The sequence below is a fragment of the Triticum aestivum genome, chromosome 3A (assembly GCF_018294505.1).
Source record: "Triticum aestivum cultivar Chinese Spring chromosome 3A, IWGSC CS RefSeq v2.1, whole genome shotgun sequence".
Lineage (NCBI taxonomy): Eukaryota > Viridiplantae > Streptophyta > Magnoliopsida > Poales > Poaceae > Triticum > Triticum aestivum.
In genome coordinates, this window is record NC_057800.1 from 67,656,354 (window position 1) to 67,672,296 (window position 15,943).

The 15,943-nt window shown below is 43.3% G+C and overlaps 1 long non-coding RNA gene across 1 annotated transcript; it reads right to left on the reverse strand.

Moving 5' to 3' along the window:
• Positions 1-12,443: 12,443 nt before the first annotated feature.
• LOC123060345 (uncharacterized) lies at positions 12,444-14,663 on the reverse strand. Its single transcript, XR_006427905.1, has 3 exons — positions 14,225-14,663; positions 13,761-13,950; positions 12,444-12,934 (listed from the first exon to the last, which is right to left on the reverse strand). It is a non-coding gene; the product is annotated as an uncharacterized lncRNA (long non-coding RNA).
• Between the last annotated feature and the right edge of the window lie 1,280 nt (positions 14,664-15,943).

A 15,943-nucleotide genomic window follows, 5' to 3' on the forward strand; every position in this document is an offset into this window, starting at 1 on the left:
GTATTAGACCTAAATAATTGTTATTTGGTGCCAGCATTGAGCATGAACATTATATCTGGATCTTGTTTGATGCGAGACAGTTATTCATTTAAATCAGAGAATAATGGTTGTTCTATTTATATGAGTAGTATCTTTTATGGTCATGCACCCTTGAAGAGTGGTCTATTTTTGATGAATCTCGATAGTAGTGATACACATATTCATAATGTTGAAGCCAAAAGATGCAGAGTTGATAATGATAGTGCAACTTATTTGTGGCACTGCCGTTTAGGTCATATCGGTGTAAAGCGCATGAAAAAACTCCATACTGATGGACTTTTGGAACCACTTGATTATGAATCACTTGGTACTTGCGAACCGTGCCTCATGGGCAAGATGACTAAAACGCCGTTCTCCGGTACTATGGAGAGAGCAACAGATTTGTGAAATCATACATACAGATGTATGTGGTCCGATGAATGTTGAGGCTCGTGGTGGATATCGTTATTTTATCACTTTCACAGATGATTTAAGCAGATATGGGTATATCTACTTAATGAAGCATAAGCCTGAAACATTTGAAAAGTTCAAAGAATTTCAGAGTGAAGCTGAAAATCATCGTAACAAGAAAATAAAGTTTCTACGATCTGATCATGGAGGAGAATATTTGAGTTACGAGTTTGGTCTACATTTGAAACAATGCGGAATAGTTTCGCAACTCACGCCACCCGGAACACCACAGCGTAATGGTGTGTCCGAACGTCGTAATCGTACTTTACTAGATATGGTGCGATCTATGATGTCTCTTACAGATTTACCGCTATCATTTTGGGGTTATGCTTTAGAGACGGTTGCATTCATGTTAAATAGGGCACCATCGAAATCCGTTGAGACGACACCTTATGAATTGTGGTTTGGCAAGAAACCAAAGTTGTCGTTTCTGAAAGTTTGGGGCTGCGATGCTTATGTGAAAAAGCTTCAACCTGATAAGCTCGAACCCAAATCGGAGAAATGTGTCTTCATAGGATACCCAAAGGAGACTGTTGGGTACACCTTCTATCACAGATCCGAAGGCAAGACATTCGTTGCTAAGAATAGATCCTTTCTAGAGAAGGAGTTTCTCTCGAAAGAAGTGAGTGGGAGGAAAGTGGAACTTGATGAGGTAACTATACCTGCTCCTCTATTGGAAAGTAGTTCATCACAGAAACCGGTTTCTATGATGCCTACATCAATTAGTGAGGAAGTTAATGATGATGATCATGGAACTTCAGATCAAGTTGCAACTGAACCTCGTAGATCAACCAGAGTAAGATCCGCACCAGAGTGGTACGATAATCCTGTTCTGGAAGTCATGCTACTAGATCATGATGAACCTACGAACTATGAAGAAGCGATGGTGAGCCCAGATTCCGCAAAATGGCTTGAGGCCTTGAAATCTGAGATGGGATCCATGTATGAGAACAAAGTATGGACTTTGGTTGACTTGCCCAATGATCGGCAAGCAATTGAGAATAAATGGATCTTGAAGAAGAAGACTGACGCTGACGGTAATGTTACTGTCTACAAAGCTCGACTTGTTGCGAAAGGTTTCCAACAAGTTCAAGGGATTGACTACGATGAGACTTTCTCACCCGTAGCGATGCTTAAATCTGTCCGAATCATGTTAGCAATTGCCGCATTTTATGATTATGAAATTTGGCAAATGGATGTCAAAACTACATTCCTGAATGGATTTCTGGAAGAAGAGTTGTATATGATGCAACCAGAAGGTTTTGTCGATCCAAAGGGAGCTAACAAAGTGTGCAAGCTCCAGCGATCCATTTATGGACTGGTGCAAGCCTCTCGGAGTTGGAATAAATGCTTTGATAGTGTGATCAAAGCATTTCGTTTTGTACAGACTTTTGGAGAAGCATGTATTTATAAGAAAGTGAGTGGGAGCTCTGTAGCATTTCTAATATTATATGTGGATGACATATTGTTGATTGGAAATGATATAAAATTTCTGGATAGCATAAAGGTATATTTGAATAAGAGTTTTTCAATGAAAGACCTCGGTGAAGCTGCTTATATATTGGGCATCAAGATCTATAGAGATAGATCAAGACGCTAAATTGGACTTTCACAAAGCACATACCTTGACAAAGTTTTGAATAAGTTCAAAATGGATCAAGCAAAGAAAGGGTTCTTGCGTGTGTTACAAGGTGTGAAGTTGAGTAAGACTCAATGCCCGACCACTGCAGAAGATAGAGAGAAAATGAAAGATGTTCCCTATGCTTCAGCCATAGGCTCTATCATGTATGCAATGTTGTGTACCAGACCTGATGTGTGCCTTGCTATAAGTCTAGCAGGGAGGTACCAAAGTAATCCAGGAGTGGATCACTGGACAACGGTCAAGAACATCCTGAAATACCTGAAAAGGACTAAGGATATGTTTCTCATTTATGGAGCTGACAAAGAGCTCATCGTAAATGGTTACGTTGATGCAAGCTTTGACATTGATCCGGAAGATTCTAAATCGCAAACCGGATACATGTTTACATTGAACGGTGGAGCTGTCAGTTGGTGCAGTTCTAAACAAAGCGTTGTGGCGGGATCTACATGTGAAGCGGAGTACATTGTTGCTTCGGAAGCAGCAAATGAAGGAGTCTGGATGAAGGAGTTCATATCCGATCTAGGTGTCATACCTAGTGCATCAGGTCCAATGAAAATCTTTTGTGACAATACTGGAGCAATTGCCTTGGCGAAGGAATCAAGATTTCACAAGAGCACCAAGCACATCAAGAGACGCTTCAATTCTATCCGGGATTTAGTCCAGGTGGGAGACATAGAAATTTGCAAGATACATACAGATCTAAATGTTGCCGACCCGTTGACTAAGCCTCTTCCACGAGCAAAACATGATCAGCACCAAGGCTCCATGGGTGTTAGAATCATTATTGTGTAATCTAGATTATTGACTCTAGTGCAAGTGGGAGACTGAAGGAAATATGTCCTAGAGGCAATAATAAAGTTATTATTTATTTCCTTATATCATGATAAATGTTTATTATTCATGCTAGAATTGTATTAACCGGAAACATAATACATGTGTGAATACATAGACAAACAGATTGTCACTAGTATGCCTCTACTTGACTAGCTCGTTGATCAAAGATGGTTATGTTTCCTAACCATAGACATGAGTTGTCATTTGATTAACGGGGTCACATAATTAGGAGAATGATGTGATTGACATGACCCATTCTGTTAGCTTAGCACCCGATCGTTTAGTATGTTGCTATTGCTTTCTTCATAACTTATACATGTTCCTATGACTATGAGATTATGCAACTCCCGTTTACCAGAGGAACACTTTGTGTGCTACCAAACGTCACAACGTAACTGGGTGATTATAAAGGTGCTCTACAGGTGTCTCCAAAGGTACTTGTTGGGTTGGCGTATTTCAAGATTAGGATTTGTCACTTTGATTGTCGGAGAGGTGTCTCTGGCCCTCTCGGTAATGCACATCACTTAAGCCTTGCAAGCATTGCAACTAATGAGTTAGTTGCAGGATGATGTATTACGAAACGAGTAAAGAGACTTGCCGGTAACGAGATTGAACCAGGTATTGAGATACCGACGATCAAATCTCAGGCAAGTAACATACCGATGACAAAGGGAACAACGTATGTTGTTATGTGGTCTGACCGATAAAAGATCTTCGTAGAATATGTGCGAGCCAATATGAGCATCCAGGTTCCGCTATTGGTTATTGACCGGAGACGTGTCTCGGTCATGTCTACATAGTTCTCGAACCCGTAGGGTCCGCACGCTTAACTTTTCGATGACAGTTATATTGTAAGTTTATATGTTTTGATGTACCGAAGGTTGTTCGGAGTCCCGGATGTGATCACGGACATGACGAGGAGTCTCGAAATGGTCGAGACAAGAAGATTGATATATTGGAAGCCTATGTTTGGATATCGGAAGTGTTCCGGGTGAAATCGGGATTTTACCGGAGTATCGGGAGGTTACCGGAACCCCCCTGGGACTTAATGGGCCTTAGTGGGCCTAGGTGGAAGAGAGGAGAGGCGGCTAGGGCTGGGCCGCGCGCCCCTCCCCCCCCCCAGTCCGAATAGGACAAGGAGAGGGGCGGCGGCCCCCTTCCTTCTTCCCCTCCACTCTTTCCCCCTCCCAAGTCCTAATCCAACTAGGAAAGGGGGGTGGGAGTCCTACTCCCGGTGGGAGTAGGACTCCTCCTGGCGTGCCTCCTCCCTGGCCGGCCGTACCCCCCCCCTTTGCTCCTTTATATACGGGGGCAGGGGGGCACCCCAAAGACAACAATTGATCGTTTGATCTTTTAGCCGTGTGCGATGCCCCCCTCCACCATAGTCCACCTCGATAGTACTGTAGCGGTGCTTAGGCGAAGCCCTGCATCGGTAGAACATAAACATCGTCACCACGCCGTCGTGTTGACGAAACTCTCCCTCAACACTCGGCTGGATCGGAGTTCGACGGACGTCATCGGGTTGAACGTGTGCTGAACTCGGAGGTGTCGTACGTTCGGTACTTGATCGGTCGGATCGTGAAGACGTACGACTACATCAACCGCGTTGTGCTAACGCTTACGCTTTCGGTCTACGAGGGTACTTGGACAACACTCTCCCCTCTCGTTGCTATGCATCACCATGATCTTGCGTGTGCGTAGGAAATTTTTTGAAATTACTATGTTACCCAACAAAAATCATGCTGCCATCCATGTCGGGTAAAAGAATCCCTCGCCGTGCTTTCCAATCGTGTACACACCTTCATAAACAGGTCTTGATTCTCCACACGTTATAGAGACGACCATAAACGAAGCGTACCGGTACATCCGTAGATAACATGCACAAGAGAAGTACTTTTATCGTTAAAAAACCTTATCATTTCTACATAGCCAAAGCGACCAAATAGCGGTAAGTGCTCCCACCCTGAGAATAATTCTAAACATGTGATCAATCCCATGTAACTAGTTGTCAAATATATTAGCAACACTATGTGGAGGATACAAGCCATAAGCTATTTGGATGACTACCCATATAGAACGAGTTAAATTGCATTGGAAAAACATGTGTTTTATTGTTTCATCGTGATGACAAAAAACACACTGCGTACTTTCATGCCAATTCCTCTTAATAAGGTTATCTTTGGTAAGAATGACTCCTCAACGAAGAAACCACGCGATTTTATTCTTAAGTGGTATCTTCATCCTCCAAATCTTCTTATTATTATCAACTGGCACATTTGACTGGATCAAAGTTCTATACATAGAGTCCAATGTGAATTTACCACTCACATGTAGGTTTCAACGAAATTCATCGGTACCTTATGACAGATGTATTGTGGATAGTCTTTGTAACAAAGTGTTCCATGATTCAATTCTGGTACCAATTAAATCTCTTTGTCACATTTGCCGGAAAGGATTCCATAATCATGGCGATAGTATCACCCCCATGATGCACAATGTTGTATAGACACGAAGCTATTAACCCATGTCCGCAATTTGGACATACTTATATGGGAATAATTACAAATTTGGTCATACTTATAGATGAAGCAAATGCTGACATCATCTACATTCAAGAAACTAAGAGGGAGTTCTTTGATGCCAAATACATCAAAAAATTGTCCTAGGAGAATCACTCAATTTGAGTTTTTCCCTTCAGTAGGTGCTTCAGGGGGCTGCTTATTGCCTGGAATGGCTCTTTATTTGCTGGGGATCATCTTTTTCATAATGATTTCTCACTATCTTTGCATTTTACTTCTACTCTGTCTGGAGATTCTTTCATTCTCTCCAATATTTATGGGCCTTGTCAGGGACCGCAAAGAGCTCCGTTTCTGAACTGGTTCAAGGATATTCAAATGCCTGCAGATGCCAATTGGATTATAATGGGAGACTTCAATTATGTCAGATTTCCAAGTGACAGAAACAGAGAAGGTGGTAACTTCACAGATATGCTGCATTTCAATGAGGCCATCAATGCCCTAGCTTTGGTTGAAATCCCCCTGAAAGGTAGACAATACACCTGGAGTAATATGCAAGATGCTCCTCTATTGGAAAGCTGGACTAGGTTTTTACTTCAGAATGTTCGACCATAGAATTCCCCAATACCTTGGTCCTGCCTCTTGCCAAGCCAATTTCTGATCACACCCCATGCATGATTCAAATTGGTACACACATTCCAAAATCTAAGATCTTCAGGTTTGAAAATTACTGGATGCAAGTGCAGGGTTTCAAAGAAGTTGTCAAACAGAGTTGGGAATAGAATATTCACATCACAGATTCTGCAAAGAGAATTTCAGCTAAATTCAAGAGACTAAGAAAGTCCCTTAAGATCTGGGCTAAAACTATTTCTAATTTGACCATCTCAATCAAGAACTCTAATGAGGTGATTCTTCTTCTTGATACTATAGAAGAGTTCAGGCCTTTATCTACCTCAGAATGGAATGGCGGAAATTTTCTTAAACAACATTTGTTACAACTTCTGGAGTGGCAGAGGATTTATTGGCAGCAGAGAGCCACCATTAGATGGGTCAAATTTGGAGAGGCAAACTCTAAGTTTTTTTCAAGCTAAGGCCACTTTAAAATACAGAGTGAATCACATTGACAGCTTGCAAGATGAAGATGGTAATACTGTCTGGGAACACAATCTAAAGGCTGGTATTCTTCTCAATGCTTTCAAGAAAAGACTCAGCAACTCCACACCCACTTTCAGTCTCCTTCAGCTGGATTCTTTGCTTCCTCATGATATTGATCTTTCTTTTTTTGGAGCAACCTTTCTTCAAAGATGAGATTGATAAGGTAGTTCAGGGCATGCCACATGATAAAGCCCCTGGACCAGATGACTTCAACACTGATTTTGTTAAATCCTGTTGGGACATCATCTCCCTAGATTTCTATGCTTTAATTGAGGATTTCTTCAGAGGAACAATCAGCTTGCAGAGTATCAACAGCTCTTATATCACACTCATTCCAAAGAAGGATGCACCTGCAAATCCAAATGATTTTAGGCCCATTTCTTTGATTAATTGTTCCATAAAGATCATCACCAAGCTACTTGCCAATAGATTGCAGACAATTATCCTCAAGCTGGTCTATACAAATCAATATGGTTTCCTGAAATCAAGGTATATTCAGGACTGCTTGGCCTGGTCGTATGAGTACCTTTATCAATGCAAGTCTTCTAATAAGGAGTTGATTCTTCTTAAGCTAGACTTTGAAAAAGCCTTTGATATGATTGAACACCAGACCATCAAAGATATCTTGGCTTCTAGGGGCTCTGGGCCTCGATAGCTCATGTGGATGGATATGATTTTTGCTTCTGGCTATTCCTTAGTGCTGCTAAATGGTGTGCCTGGAAAACAGTTTCTCTGCAAAAGAGGTGTCAGACAAGGAGACCCTTTTTCACCCCTGTTGTTTGTGCTTACTGCTGATTTGCTTCAGTCTATACTAAATAAAGCCATGGTGGAAGGCCTCATTTCAAAACCTCTTGAACTACACCCCTGTCCTGATTTTCCTGTCATTCAATATGCAAATGACACAGTCCTAATTATGCCTGCATGCAAAGTTCAGTTAGAGCAGCTCAAGAACCTTCTGTTGCACTTCACTGCCTACACTGGCCTCAGGATAAACTTTGACAAGTCTGCCATGATTGCAATTAACACTCCAGATCACAAGATGCAAATTCTGGCCAACACTTTTGGGTGTACTATTGGCAGTCTCCCTCTCACCTACTTGGGTCTTCCTCTCAGTCTGCACAAACCAAAGCTACAAGGTTTTGCCCCCGTCATCAAGAGAATTGATAGAAGACTTGCTGGATGCTCCACTTTGCTCTCATATGGGGATAAGCTCACACTCATCAAATCTATCTTCACAAGCTTACCAATTTTTTTCATGAGCACTTTGTCTCTGCCTGTTGGCATTGTTGATCAAATCAATAAATTTCTCAAACTGTGCTTTTGGAGAAAATATGGTACGGAGGGACGAGGACCTGCTCTGATTGCCTGCGAGAAAGTGTGTTTACCCAAAACTCAAGGAGGTCTTGGTGTTTTGGACATCACCATTCATAATAAATGCCTCCTGATGAAACATATCCACAAATTCTTAAACCATGCAAACTTGCCCTGGGTGAATCTTATTTGGGAATCCTACTATCCCAATGGTATTCTCACCCCCAAACCAGTAGGCTCCTTTTGGTGAAAAGGGATTATCAAGTTGTTGCCTCTCTTCAAGCACTGGGCTAAAGGAGCAGTTGGCAGAGGCAATTCTATATGCTTATGGCAGGATAATTGGGGCCATAATATTCTTCAACATAAATACCCAGAGCTTCATTCTTTTTCACATAGAACAGACCTAACAGTGCATGAATTCCTACAGCTGGATAATCCAATGGAACATTTTCACACTCCTCTCTCCATTCAAGCACTACAACAGTTCCAAGAGCTTCAGTATATTCTTCAAAATACTCAACTCTCTGATAGTCATGATAGCTGGAGTTACTCCTGGGGATCTGCCTTTTCCTCCATCAAATTCTACAAGTGCTTGACTGAGACTGACCACAACCCTCCCGCAATCTTCAGGAAGATCTGAAAAAATGCAGCTATCCTACGTTACAAAATTTTCTTCTGGCTCATCTTGCATGACCGAGTTAATTCCAGGGGTCTCTTAAAGAGGAAATCCTTTCATCTGCCCTCTTATGATTGTGAGACATGCCATCTCAGTACTGAAGAAACAACCCTGCATCTGTTTTGGGACTGTGATTTTGCTCATGACTGCTGGATCTCTGTTCTCGGGCAGAGAAAAAGAGGCATCTCAATTTTTGATGAAATAGTCTTGCTCTCTGAAGCCTTTCCTTCAAACATTGCCATGGAAATATTGATCATGGGTTGTTGGCGCATCTGGATGCAGCGCAATGGAAAAAATTCAACGCTCAGGCCCCTTCCATTCAGGCATGGAGAAGGGCTCTTAAGGCAGACCTTTTGCTTCTGCAACGTCGTATCAAGGACAAGTTTAAACCGGGGTTGGCTGAGTGTCGTGTTTATTTGTATTTACTTTACTTTATTAATATAGTTATACCATAGAACGATTGTTCTACACTTTTGGTTCAAAAAAAATTTAGTTTAAACAACTCCAGATGGCTAACACAGAGGTCCACAAACAACTGCATGAGATCCTCCTTGATTATATCCTAGAAGTTCATAGAGAACTTCAGCCGGGCAACCATCACGACTTATGCTTAATCTTGATTTCAGGAAAGCATTAGACAGGTGGATTGGGTGTTTCTGCTTTCGGCAGGCTATGGCGGGCGTGAATCTACGGCATTCTAGCTTCGGCTTCAACAACAATGATCGCCAATGGCATACCTGGCAAGGTCATCGACAACAGACGAGGTTTGCGTGAGGAGATCCCCTCTTTGGAGAGACAAAACAATTGTTTTGCCCATCTCCACAGATGCTCTGCCCAGTAGAACAGAGCCAAGCTACAGGAATCAATTGACGTAAGATTTTTTTTAAATGAAGGAGGACCCCCGGCTTCTGCATCTGAACGATACATGCAACCACTTTATTAATTGACGTAAGAAACAGAGAAACTAAATTTTATCCATGTCGATAGATTATAGATTTCAGCTGTTGCTCATAGCTCCACACAAAATAGTGAAAAGAATCCCCAACGCAAAAGCGTGATGCGCAATCATGGACGCCACTATAGCTTGGTGCATATGCGATTCGATTTGATTAGCAACTGGTTGCATCTTTGAACTTGCATTAGGAAAAGTAAACGAAAGCTAAGACGACCCCATGAAGAATCTGGTCGTGCAATAAACATTACCCCTTACTAGATAAAAAGAAGCGCCAAGTTGTAAATAAACGAAGCTGTTGGTCTGAATCATTGCGCACTTTGATTCAAGTCCTTTCGGCCGGATTTAAAAAAAAATACTTTAAGTATGCTTGAATACCTGCACTTCAGCTAATCCAGAGATTTTTTTTCTAAAATATGTTGATACATATACTTCCAAACTCCCTTTTCGAAAACGTACTTCCATACTAGCACTACCTAAAATGCATCTGCTTGTGTCTAAATTCAGAAGAGCGGTGTGGCACAAGAATTTGAAGCTAGGCGGCTTGGAGTCATGATCACCACTCCAGCAAGTGGTGCTCCTGCTGACCGTTCTGCTCAGTTTGTTGCTGCATGATCTAACCAGAAGGCAGGACCCGCCAGTAGCCCCAGAATGACAATAATCATTTAGGCAGCTGATACTGATCAATCATACTCTCTCCGTTCAAAAATACTTGTTATCAAAATGAACAAAAGGGGATGTATTTAGAAGTATTTTAGTTCTAGATACATCCTTTTCTATCCATTTTGATGACAAGTATTTTCGGACGGAGGGAATAGTAGTTATTAAACCCCACTACACGATGCACGTAGCTGGATTTCGATTGCAACAGCTTTCGTCTTGTCTTGGTGGCTTTTTTGGCACACATCACTAACTCATTTCTGCAACGAAAACAACGTTCTTGTACCATCTGCCGATACATGCTTCCGTGTAGCTCGAATGCAGGCGCGCAACCACCTCTCTACGGCTTCTAATGGATTTCCGGTGAAAGCCACACTCGAGCGAAGCGCTGGGTCCGTACACTCTCAGTGTCTTGGGAAATTCATGTCTAAATTCTAAAAAGTAGCCTACACACGGAGAAGTTTTGACAACCCAAAACCCTCAATTTCGAATGTGTTCGCCTGACGGTGCCTTGTTAACTTGATCTTTTTGGCCATTTTTCGAATCTATGCGCTGCATTTGCCGTGCTCATACAAGATCACTACATTGTACTGTATGTGTGAAGGATAGCACCTTCACCGGTACTCCATCCGTATCAAAATATAAGACTTTTTTTAACACTAAAACGTCTTATACTTTGATAGGGGGGAGTAAAACTCTAGTTTCATCGCTGACTCCCGGGGGTCGCACGGACTCAAGTACCCCGGATAAACAACCAAATAAACAAGAACAAGATGGCATCACATCATCACGAAAGAGAGCGATGGATGAATGAGGTTGATGACCCAGCAACAACATGAGCAAGAGAAGAGGGAGGCAGCGACAGCAAGGGCGAGAACGACGACGACAGTGGTACGAGCACCGCACGGCCGGCCACACCAATAACAACTGGACGCGCCAAGAGCTGCACGTCGTCGCCGGCCGCTGGTACCGGGCCTGCCGGTACCACACGCACTACGCACATGCCCGCAGCCAATCTGCTGAGCACGTGCACTCCTCCCGTTCCGGCACCTCGTCGCCATCGGATTGGCAAGCGCACGCACCATGTGGACGTACGGTACGAAGAGTACTGCTCTTTGCTACCGGCGAGATTCTACGGACGAGTCAAGGAGAGCCGAAAGCGAGATCCTCTGGGCCGCCCGTGCAACGTGTCGCGGCCATCATGGTTGCAATCGTGGTTCGGTTGGTTTTCTGTTGGTTTTGTATAGGATTGTTAGGATTCATTTGCACCAGATTTTATAGCAAAATTTTCATCCCTCCAACATTATGCGCGAACATCCTATGTTTTTGTACAATCATATAGATGACATGACACGCTATTCTCATGTTCTTCTATTCATGCATTTGAGAGATTCTACAAATCAAAGAGGCCCTCTGATAGTGGAGAAACAAACGATCCTCCCGGTGTCCATATCATGCGATGCACAATTGCACAGGCCAAACCATATGTGGGAGCGTGTAGCTCATGACACGAGATGGAGAACATCTTTGGTTCTCCACGATGAGGAAAACGTGTGCATCTCGGGGGTGCACTGTACGATGAGCAGTTCACAGCACCCGGAGACGCAAATTACGACCCCAACTCTCCCGGCCGCGGGCCACGGTAACGCATGCCAACAACAACCCTTTCAGATCGGGCCGAGATAAAATACACGTTAAGAACGAGCTTTCGCATGGATTCCTTGGGGACGGCGCGGCATCAGGCAATGATGCGATGCGATGCGACCCAACCCAAAACCCCACGCCACCAGAATGATTCACCTCACGCTCCAATCGCTTGCTTGACTAGTCTCATGATCAACGTGTGCGCCCCTCCCGTTCCATTGTTTTCCTAGGTTGTTAGCTCTGCATCTATCATTTGATGGGCGAGCACAGCCACGCACTAATTGTGTGACTTCTGTAGGGTCACAGGATTAGTCGTCCCCATTCATTTGTCGGTCGGACGACCTTGAGGAAATATCAGTCCCCATTCACTTGTCAGCAATCTCAGCCTGATCTAGCTACAACTGAACTTCATATTAGCCTAGGTAAATATGTGGGACCCTGTACTTAGCATTTAGCAAGCAGGTATGGGGGTATAGAACAAGGCAACGGCCAAAGAGAACGGAGCTTGCGTGCGTGTTGGCTGGGTTTTCCGTTGATTATAGCCAAATCCATGAGCCAAACACATGTATAGAAAAATCATATGCTTTGAACCTTGTGTGTTAGTTTTTGCATCTGGTATTATGCTTTACTAGATAGCAAATCCCCCCTTTTCAGATCTTTCAGTATTGAGTTCCTTTCCAATTCATATCTCCGGAAAGTAGCCAAGATGCGATATTCATACGAAAGAACTGAAAACTAGAAACAAGCCACTGACTTCTTGCCTGAATTTGAAGCCGACTGATGAGGCTGCATAAGACCACTTTGCTGAGGAAGCATCACAGCAATTGCTGGTAGCGCGGGCCTTCAAATTCAATATGCATCAGCCACTTGACAGCAAAAGATATGAGAAATTAAAGCTTTGCTTCATGCACACAGCAACACTCCATTCTTGCTGTGGCCCATCTATGCATTGCACGCCGATCATCATTATCGTTTGCCAAGAACTTGCAGGCCAAAGCGATGGCGAGTGCCATCTTCATTATCACCCCAACAATCCTTTGAATATTAGCTAAGCCCTAACAAACAGAGCAAGCTAGTGAGCTACCAATAAAGAAAGGAATCAAGCGATTATGAAATGTCAGCTGCCGATTCGACAACGACCGTGACAGTATATTGTTCGAAACATGGCATTGGCAGTGTTAGTGGAAGCACACAGGAGGAAGGCCACAAGCAAAAAAACAAAACAGGCCGGTCGTGCACGCGCAGATGGACGGGCATCAGCATCGCCTTGGGATTGACAAGGCAGGCAGGAGCAGAAGGAATCAATGGCGGGGCGAGTGCTCTGCTAAAGGACAGCCGCTGGAGCAACATTTCTTCATTTCCGGGGAGTGTGGTAGGGCGGCAGTAACCATCAGCAGGCCAAAGGGAGGGGGGAATCTCAATAGCGACCTTGCACAGAGCCGTGCTCCTGTTGCATGCAGCTGACGGGGACACTGGCGGGATGCAGCAGGGGCGTGGGTGGGTGCATGGGGCATGATGAACAGGGCCGAGATGGGCTCGGAGGCTGACGGATCGAGGCCAGGAGGAGAGGATCCCTGTATGGGGCAACAGAAAGCCAAGTACAGGCGCGTTCTCGGCCCTTGGAATGAGTTCCCACAAATAATCCTGCTGCGCAGTGCAGTGCAGTCAGTCCTGCATATCATTATGCATTTCCCTGTTACCACGGAGACGCGCCTAAACGGTAAAGATAAAGATGTCTGACAGGGTTTTGTGCAATTATGCGCTTGCCGGCTGTGAAAAGTTATGTCGAATGTCCCCCCTCCCCCTCAAGAAAAAGCTGTGCTGAATGACAACGGTGAACGTGTGAGGTAACCCTGTTGTTCAACAGAAGAATTTGCTCACCAAATGATGGATGGAGGAGCAACAGGAGGCTTGGCCCCCTTGGCCATGGGAATTATTGCCTACAGATTAATCTGCTGGAAGATCCTGCACCTGCTTGTAGTACGCCCGTTTCTCCTGGCCGACCACCACATATTACCACAGCATCTCCTCCTCTGCGCCGTGAATAGCACGCGCATGATACAGGGAGGCCCTGCAAGAGGAGTGGCAAAGGTAAAAAATATGAAATGAGGAACCATTTACTCAGCATAACCACGATATCCGTAGACGCAAGTGGAGTTTGAATAGTATCAGAAAAAAGGGGATGATACTGCTTAGTGCAGGCTTCTGCAAACAATGGAACAGTGACAATGGTGGTAAAAGGGCCTACAGCTTTATATTTGGCAGATCCAGTCCGTGCAGTGAAGCATTTCTAAGGTAAACTATAACATAGATATGCACATTAATATGGATAAAAAGAAAATTACCAGACAGCATTGCAGAGCCTATTAAAACCAACAACTTGGGTGGCAATTGGACCCTCTTTATTTATGGCCCCTACTATTGCACTATTTCCATGTAACCGGGTCCCTGCAAGGTGCATCGTATAGTAAGGTCACGTTTGCTAGTGTTGATCATTTAGTGTCTCCATCTGTTCATGGCATAGTTTAGGAGACCAGATTACGGCAGCTCTAGCACGCAGGACACCGTCCAACAATGTTGAAAGGTCCACCGGATTGCATGTCCATCGTGCTTGTGCCGGATTGCATTTATCACGGGACTGGGGAGAAAAATATCAGGATACAGACCCACTCATTATAAGCACTACTATGAACAGACAACAATAATGGGATAAAGTTAAAACCTAGATAAAGAAGCATTGCTGTAAAAGAGAGCAACTGTTCACAAGTATATTATGACTTAAAAAAGGCACAAACAATGTACCAGAATTAGCGCTGCCGTTTCGACAAATTGGCTGTTCTTGCTCGCTTGTGCATGGATATGTGGAGGGTCAAGATCACTTTGAACGCTATGGTGATGAAGTTAAAAAAACCACTCAGCGCCCGTGTTTTAAGGGGGGCTTCGCAACTTATCTTGTTCATCCTGAACAGATAAGAATAATGGAAACTCATTAACCGAATTCCAACATAGAAAAGGATCAAAAGTGTTATATTTAGGATTTAGCATGTCCTATTGATGGATCTATCATGCTTTTTAACTGGTAGGTTTTTGGGCTAACAACATCGTAAACTAGTTCAAGAAAGTTCAACTGAACAATGTACAACAAGAAAAATATCGGCTAAAATATGGATGTTCTCCTTTCTATGAAGCTACTCTATCCTCTAAAGCCCTGACTGGTAGCATATGTATACACAGAACCCAGCACATGCAGTTGAGAAGGGACTGTTAGTTCACAACAAGCATCTACATTTCCGCCCTGCAGCTCCAAGAGTCTCATAGACTATGAACTCTAGCAGGATGTAGTTCAAGATATGGTAGGGTTAGCAGAGGCCTTTTATGTGGTAGCTAGATAAAACCTATGCATTCAACACAGCCAACTGAAAATGCATTCTTTCTTGATAAATTTGCAGATTCAAGTTGATCAAACTACAGGTGTATTTAAGCAGATGTTGTGCTCACTTACAAGCTAGCATATAATTTCCCCACAAAACCTTCCTCAACAACAACAAACATATATATACATAAAAAAGGAGCAATATAAGCTTAGGAGGCAAAGACAAACAACGAGGAAGGTCTAATTACAACAAGGCAAGAAAATGGAACTTAATGCCTAGAGAAACTGTGCACATAATGCCCTTCTGAATTGATAGTGTTACTAAGGTTTGGTGTGCTGGGAACGCCCTGCTTGCCAAGCCAAGCCAGCAGTTATAATCATGCATACCCCACATGAAAGTTGACTAAAAAATGAACCAAGCTACCTTGTGCAACTTTTCGCAGTTTAACTGCAAGTTTTCCAAAATAACCTTACAGAAATAACACAAGAAAAATATTAGAAGCTTGTATTCATGGCTCAACAGGCCATTGAATTTTGTATGTTCCGGCAGAGAAAAAACATGAATCTCCTCTGACTATATCACTCCAAAAGCACTTTCAGTATAGATCAGACAGAACCAAAAGCATAACCACGGCATTTCACACATTGTACAATTTAAAGACCACCCACCTAAATAGTTGCCAAAACTGGC